The following is a 7,949-nucleotide window of genomic DNA, read 5'->3' as shown; positions in this document are numbered from 1 at the left end:
CATTCCATAGTGTTTGTAGGTAACAAGGTGTGCCACTTTGACTCAAGGATTCCTTGTCCATTGTGTTCTGTGTGAGTAGGGAGAATTATGGCATGTGCCATTCTTTTATTGAGGAACTACAATGTACTTAGGAATTTATTGCAGTGATCAGTGCAATGAAAAAGCATATTTGTATGGGGTAAAAAAATGCTACTTCAGAGTGAAACTAAGAAAGTTCTGAAGGGCTTCTGTTGTGAAGGGATGAAGGGTGAGTAACAAGGGGGAAGCCTATTATCAGTCAGGACAGGAATGGGGTCTGGGTGGAAAGAGAAGGGAGGATATTAGTGCAGCAGAAAGGCCAGTGCGGCTAGGCATGTGGGGTATTTGGGGGATCAGGGATAAGGAGATGTCCCAGCGGTGGCCTGGGGTCATTATTTAAGGTGGACTGGCCCAGCAACTGATTCTGTGTCTGTGAATTAAGAATTTTTATCTTTTTAAATGGTTGGGGGAAAACCCAAAGAACAGGGTGAAGTGAAAATTATATGCAATTCAAATGTCAGTGTCATTGATGAGCTTACTGGAGCGCAGCCATGCACAGGAGTTACATTTTGCCTGTGGCTGTTTTGCACTGTGGTGGCCCCACTGTGCACTGTGGGGATTGCAATGCCTGCATCTTTCACTGTTGGGCTCTCTAGAGAAGATGGTCTGCTGGCCCTGCTTTAGGGCCTTCGGTCAGGGGAGAGAAAGGAATCAACTGTGCACACAGTGGGGGCTTTCCAGAGGTAGACAGGGTGCATCACTCTCTGATTAGCTCACCTGCAGAGGTTCACAGGTGGAGGAGGGAAGCAGCTAAAGCTGCAGGAGAGAACTCTTGTGGGCTGTGCAAGACCTGGGAGGAGGCGGTGCTCCAGGCCTCGTGGGGGAGGGAACAGAATCCAAAGACTCCGGATGGGACTGCTGCAGGTGGAGGAGAGAGGCGGCGGCATCCTGGCAACCGTAATTGGGTGGAGCAAGCAGGTGAACAGTAGCACTGTTTATTAGGAGGAGGAAAACTCCATACCGGCCCAAGTCTGGGTCCTGGAGTGAGTGGACGCAGGAAATGGGATTTGCAATCTGTGCAGCAGGCCTCGAGGTGGAGCAAGTCAGCGGGCAGGTGCAGTTGATGTAGTTGATAGGCAGTGGTGTGAGCTTGAGACAGGGGTCTTTTACTCATTAGCACAGAAACAGTGGAGCTCAGCGGGAGGAAGGCACCATCCAGGAAGAGATGGCGGCAGGAGGGTGCAGTGGCTCTTAGAAGTCCACTGGCATGTGGCCACGGGGCTGGCCAGTACCCCAAGTTACTTTATTTCTTTAACCACTTCAGTTCAGTTTAGCCAGTTTTCTTTACTGTTGGTTCACTGCAATTTAAAAAGTGTGTGCTTTCCTACTGAGGCTCTAGTCAGAGATGAAAGGGTAGAAAGGGGTCAAAGTCAGCACTGTACCTGGGAAGTGGCAGATAGGACACATAGGGGTCTTCCCTTGGTAATGGGCTGCCCTTGGGGACAGACATTTCAGCCCAGATAAGAACAACAGGAAAGTACACATGAAAGGATGTCAATAAAGTGGAGTTTGATAGCTCAGACCGGCAGACCTGAGGGCATGTGAGGCAAGGGAGGTCTGGGGGCTCAGTCAGAGGGCAGCAGGAGACACCCCAGTGACAGGGAGAGTCGTGGGGTCATGGAGGTCCAGGGGCCAAAGGCTGCTGCGGATGTAGATGTGGATGCCAGCATGTGTCCTGGTTAGTCAGGCTGAGGGTGTGATGCATTCAAGCCACGTCTTCCAAGGGTCCCATTGTGCGTGGCTCCGAAAGGACCTGCTCCCTCCTTTGGATGACAACAGTGTGGCCATGTGGAAGTAGTAATGCTGCTGAAAAAGCACAAAATCTGGAGCGCCCCTCTGTTTCCCACAGGATTAGGTAGAGTTGGCCACAGAGGTGGGGTCATTTTTTGCCTGTTTATTCTTTCCCAATTTGAAAAGTTCTATCTCAGCAAAGGCCCCCAGTAGCTCCCTCTCTGTTTATTTCTTAGCGCTGAGATGAGAAGTGGCACTGAGCCAGGGCAATGAGCCGTTCCATTTGTGAGCCTGGAGTAGAGTAACTTCTACACAATCTCCCACGATTACGGAGTTCCTCCCTCAGAAACAAGCCATGCCTGGGTCCCGTGTCCCCCACGCTCCTTCTCTGGTACGTGTCAGCTGTCAGGGATTGCTCCTTCCCCGACCCTTCACCCTAGCTTCCCAGGAAGTTCTTTCCAGGTTAGGAGGATGGACAGATGGACGGGCTATAGGAGGTAGAGACGTCTGTCTGGCATTTCCTGCTGCACCTTTGCTGTTCTCAGCTGGGGCTTGGTCTTCTCCAGGATTCCCTGTGCTTCTCGGTGACCCAGCATCTCCCTTAGACTGACTACTCCAAGCACACCTTGCACCCACATTGACTTTGTGTGAACTGTGCCCCTGCAGTGAGGTCCAGGGGGATTGTCAGGGAGAGACTGAATGCCCCGAGACCCATGTCCATAGCAGCTGGCATTTTTCCATTGTCCTCATCTAACCCAGTTTACAGAGAGTGAAGGAGCATCCTCATCCTTTTTGGTTTGGTCATAGGATCTCTCCTTATTCTTATTGTTGTTTAATTGTACTTGGTGGGATGCAGCAGTATGTGGGTGAAAAATGCCCTAGTTTGCCCTCTGGCGCATGGATGCCTAGAGTAGAGAGCCGCGTGGGTGAGAGTGGCCAAGGGAAAGGACTTGGTGATGCCTGGCTGAGTGACTGAGCTCAGCTGCACCTCCTGTGAGTATTCAGCCTGCAGACTAGCTCATAATCTTGCCCCCACCCAATGCCTTCATCTGTAGGACAGAGGTAGAGTCTCTGCCTCCCTCAGAGCACTGCTGCTGGGAATGGGGTGAGTGTTCATGAAGCCCTTACATGGCACCTGGCACACAAGAAGCACACATCACTGCTGAGTCTTCTGTTATCATCGTGATGGTAACAACTATTGTCTTTATTGTTAATTCCGCAGTGATGTGTCCTGGCTTTAGTTTTCTCTCTCAGTGAATCATTCCAGTTGGTCTACATGAACTAAAGCTACCTCTCATCCTCCATAGTGCTTGCTAAAATGTGGTTCATACTGATGGCAGTTCAAAAATATCTTCTTTTTTTTTTTATAATTCTTTTTTAAAGATTTTTTTTATTCATTTTTAGAGAGGAGAGAGAGAGATGAGAGAGAGAGAGAGAGAAAGGAGAGAGAGACAGAGAGAGAGAAGGGGGGAGGAGCTGGAAGCATCAACTCCCATGTGTGCCTTGACCAGGCAAGCCCAGGGTTTCGAACCGGCGACCTCAGCATTTCCAGGTCGACATTTTATCCACTGCGCCACCACAGGTCAGGCGCACAAATATCTTCTGTATTTAAATGGATGGAGAGTCTATGACTGCGCAGGTTTGGGGGGCTGCAGTGCTCCAGTCTCTTCGGAGGCGTGGGTTGCCTGCAGTCCCTGCACAGGTTTGGGGGGGCTGCAGTGTTCCCCTGTGTTGGTTGCCTGCAGTCCCTGTGCAGGTTTGGGGGGCTGCAGTGTTCCCCTGTGTGGGTTACCTGCATCCCTGAGCAGGTTTGGGGGGCTGCAGTGCTCCCTTGCATGGGTTGCCTGCAGTCCCTGTGCAGGTCTGCAATAAAACGTATAAAATTCACTTTGTGTCTGCTGTGGCCTATCTCGCCAGGATGTAACAGATGGAGGCCCCAGCGAGATTGGCCGTGTAAGACCCCTCCTCACGGAGTGGGCTGCAGCAGACATTGGTAGCTGGCCAGCCTCCGGCAGTTGCCGTTTGAAACGGAATTTGGCTGATTTGAAACATTTGGAGTCTTGAGACTGTTTGGTAAATAAGCTTCCTCTTTGAATATTTGGAAACAGAGCTCTGGTTAGAAAAGGGTGTAATAGAGCAGGCGGGACGCCACCTGATTTCTCCCTACCCGGTTGGTCGGGGAATGCAGGACGCTGCCTTCTCCCTTTGGTTTTGGTTTAGAAGTTTTGTTTGTTTTGTGTACATATTTGGTTTGTTTGTCTGCTACTGGAATGGCCAATTTAAGAGCAGACTGGCCAAGCCAAGGATTGCTAGACCCATAGATAACATAGAGAGTCTAGCGTACTATCACCAGCACCCACCTGCAGGTAGGTGGCACGGTCAGTATGCAGCCCAGTATAGCAGCAGAGGTAGAGAAAGAAAAGGCAGCCAGGCTGCAGCTGGCTGCAGAAGAAGCAGCAGGCTCCCCTCACAGTTTCAGGCACTTGCCCCTCCCCTTTGGGCACTGGCTCAAGGGCTGAGCCACTGCTTAGTCAGGCAAAAGATAACAGTGCAGTAAGCTAGAGGTTATCTGTTGTTGTATTCCCAATTTTGCTCTCTTAGTCAAGCCCCTCAGTGAGATCTCCTGAGCATGGCTTTTAAGGTCTATAATGACCAAGGAAGTAAAAGAAAAGGCAAATAAGGCCCAAAAGAAGTCAGGAAATACCAACTTTTGGCTCCAGCGCCCTAAGGGGCTTCATAGCTTTCATCAAGGCCCTGCTCCAGAGTGGAAAGAAAGGTCATTGAACTGAAGCCTGCCAGGCTTCCTGGCCCCATCAAGGGACACGTCTGTGCTGTGAAAAGAGGGACATGAGAAGGTAAGCTGCCCCCTTGCTCCATGGAGGGAGGGTTCAGTCTCTTCTAGCCCTGCTCCAGCTACCTGTGACCTGACCTTGCCCAGCGTGCTGGGAATTGCCACTGAAGGCCTAAGGACATCGTTCACGAGCCTAAGGTATTTCTTCCAAGTAGCAGATAAGCTAATAACACAAAGGCCATCTACTATGCCTTACTTGAATATTTAAGTTTTATTTATCCCTCAAAGATCTCTACTGTGGGTATTGACAGTCTGGTTTTATTGCTTTATGTTTAGTGTATCCTTTATTTCTCTTATCTCAATGCCCCATGCCTATTATAGGCTGGGACCTGTTGCTAATTCCAGCTAGAAGCAGTAGTCACTAGGACTTAAACTCTAACTGCAAAGTGTGGAAATGTAACACCCTTTCCCTAAGTACTTGCAGGTTTTATAGGGTACTCAGCAAACTGTTCAAAGACTGTCCAAGAGGCACTTCTAGCAGTACACCACCCAAGGACTGACTCCCACCTAGACGGGTCCAGACACCATGATCCTGACAACTCCCACTACTGCCAAGGTAGAAGGCATACCCGCCTGGGTCGACCACAGCCGGCTAAAGCTTGCAGTCCCAGCAGAGACACCTTTGTGGACAGCGAAGACTGACCCTACCAACCCTTGTAAGCTGACCCTGAGAAGGACAGCATGCCCTGCTTCAGCCACAAACCAGAATTTAACTGGTCCACGCATGGAGACTTTGGGGAGGGAGGGAAACTAAGGTAAAGGAAAGCCAAGTAAGTCATCTTAAGGTTTGATGCATGTACTGCTATGAGTCATACAGAAAGGGGTGTAAGTCCCTTGGCTGAGAGAGAAGCTACAAGGTAAATGAAAGTTATGTATGTGCTCATAGCTACCACTATAGAATAATCTGTGAATATTGGTCATGTGTCCAATAGGCTACTTATGAAAAGGACACCTCCAAAAAGCAATCTTTAAAAGAGGATTACTTAGTACTAACTTAGTCCTTGCTGAAGGTTAAGGTTTTTAGGAATTAAGAATTCTGATAAATTAGAAAGGAATTGTATGGTTTTGATAATAGAAGGTATAAGGTGTAGAGGTACTTTTGAAAAGGAAAGGAAAAAGTAAGTTGTTATGAAGGCCAGTTTTTCCTGGATAAGAAAGTGCATAAAAGTTGAAGGTTTATGTAAGTTGCAGAAGGTTTGTGTAAGTTGCAGAAGGTTTGTGTAAGTTGCAGAAGGTTTGTGCAAGTTGTAAGAAGTTAGTACAGAGAAGAAAAATGCAAGGCAGAAAGAAATTAGTCCGTAAAGCTTGTAGTACTAAGGGCACACTATCAGCGTGCCAGCACATACTAGGGAGGACCCCTGACCTAATTAGCTTATAGCTACAGCTAAAGTAGAAAATTCTCATGAGCCCCAGCCTTATACCATTCTCCCCACTGATAAAGAATCAAGGATTTGATTTATGTCCAAAAGAGATGGGGGAATGTTAGATTCAGGGAGTACTGACATGCTGGGGCTGCCAAGAGTGTACAAGGTCCCTGTGACACTGAGAACAAAGAATTCAGCAACATCCTGCATTGAGTCAGAGACCCTTATCAGAAGTTTATGTTTGAAATTCTCCACTGAGTAATACCGCCCCCTGTAACTGCGCACGACCTCCCTAGCCAATGACTAACAGCCACATCAGCTTCTGTATGATGCTTGCTCATCCTAGATAGCTACCCTATAAAAAGGAGCCATTTTAGAAGCTCAGGGCTGCAGTCCCTGTGCAGGTTTGGGGGGCTGCAGTCCCTGCACAGTTTGTTGGCTGCGCAGGTTTGGGGGGCTGCAGTGCTCCAGTCTCTTCGGAGGCGTGGGTTGCCTGCAGTCCCTGCGCAGGTTTGCGGGGCTGCAGTGCTCCAGTCTCTTCAGAGGCGTGGGTTGCCTGCAGTCCCTGTGCAGGTTTGGGGGGCTGCAGTCCCTGCGCAGTTTGTTGGCTGCACAGGTTTGGTTGGCTGCAGTGCTCCAGTCTCTTTGGAGGCATGGGTTGCCTGCAGTCCCTGCTCAGGTTTGGGGGGCTGCAGTGCTCCAGTCTCTTCGGAGGCGTGGGTTGCCTGCTGTCCCTGCGCAGGTTTGGGGGGGCTGCAGTGTTCCCCTGTGTGGGTTGCCTACAGTCCCTGTGCAGGTTTGGGGGACTGCAGTGTTCCCCTGTGTGGGTTACCTGCATCCCTGAGCAGGTTTGGGGGGCTGCAGTGCTCCCTTGCATGGGTTGCCTGCAGTCCCTGTGCAGGTCTGCAATAAAACGTATAAAATCAGCTGAAGTTTATTAAAAATGTGACCATGCATCCTTTAAAACATCCGGTCCTTAATCTACAGAAGCGGTACCATCGGTCTCCATGCCTTTTGAAACCAAAGCTGTAGGAGGAATGTCCTGGCACAAGGAGACTGGGAGGCAGCAGCCCTTTCTTTGTCTTCCTGTGATGCTCACTGGTGTAGACATCGGAGTCAATTCACACTTGCTCGCCAACAGTATTTATAAAAGAAAAAAGGTTTCTCTTTTCCTCCTGATAGAGTAGTTTCACAGAGATTTGTTAGTAAGGCAATTGATCAGATAAAGTGAGAACGAGTTAATTTGATCATTTTTGTTCTAGAAGAATTAGGTTTCAGCCCGTTTCAGACCGGCTCTCCGTGTGCCCTCAGAAATCAAGTAGCTCCCAGTAAACAGCTATACTGTCCATCCTCAGTAACAGCACATTTTAAGATCACATTTTTCTTAAAAGACAAGGCTCTGGATTTGAAATCTTATAAGCGCATGTCTTTAAATCATGCTTGCTGCTTATCGACAAGTCATGATTGTTTTGCCCCAAAATAGAACTGTATTAAAGCCACACCGATGGTCCTGAGTGTGCTTACTGCACAGACTTCAGTACAGGTATATTTATGCATGAGTAATATGTCACCCAGAGCTATGTTCCAAAGTCTGAGCGTGGGACTGTATTTTTGTTTTGCTTGTAAGAAGACATCTATGTTGTTGTGGGTTAAATTGTGTCCCCCAAAGTCTTCTATATTAAAGTCCCCACCCTTGGTCCCTCAGAAAGTGACTGTGTTTGGAAGTGGGATCATTATAGAACAATTAAAGATGAGGTCCTCCTACAGTGCAGTGGACCCCACTATGCCTGGTGTGCTTATCATAAAGGAAATGTGGACACAGACCTGCATACGGGAAGGATACCACACAAAGTCTGGAGCCATAATATCATAGAGCAAGGAGCTACCATAAGCCAGGAGGTAGGGTTCAGGCAGAGTCCTCCCTG

At 48.8% G+C, this 7,949-nt stretch overlaps 1 long non-coding RNA gene across 1 annotated transcript; it reads left to right on the top strand.

Annotated features, from left to right (window-relative positions):
* The first annotated feature begins 5,250 nt into the window (after positions 1 to 5,250).
* On the top strand, positions 5,251 to 6,271 carry LOC136397975 (uncharacterized). Its single transcript, XR_010749957.1, has 3 exons — positions 5,251 to 5,415; positions 5,518 to 5,834; positions 5,875 to 6,271. It is a non-coding gene; the product is annotated as an uncharacterized lncRNA (long non-coding RNA).
* The last annotated feature ends 1,678 nt before the right edge of the window (positions 6,272 to 7,949 follow it).

Source organism: Saccopteryx leptura, chromosome 3 (genome assembly GCF_036850995.1).
Source record: "Saccopteryx leptura isolate mSacLep1 chromosome 3, mSacLep1_pri_phased_curated, whole genome shotgun sequence".
NCBI lineage: Eukaryota > Metazoa > Chordata > Mammalia > Chiroptera > Emballonuridae > Saccopteryx > Saccopteryx leptura.
The sequence above is the reverse complement of the archived record's forward strand: the minus strand, read 5'-3'. Positions and strand labels throughout refer to the sequence as shown.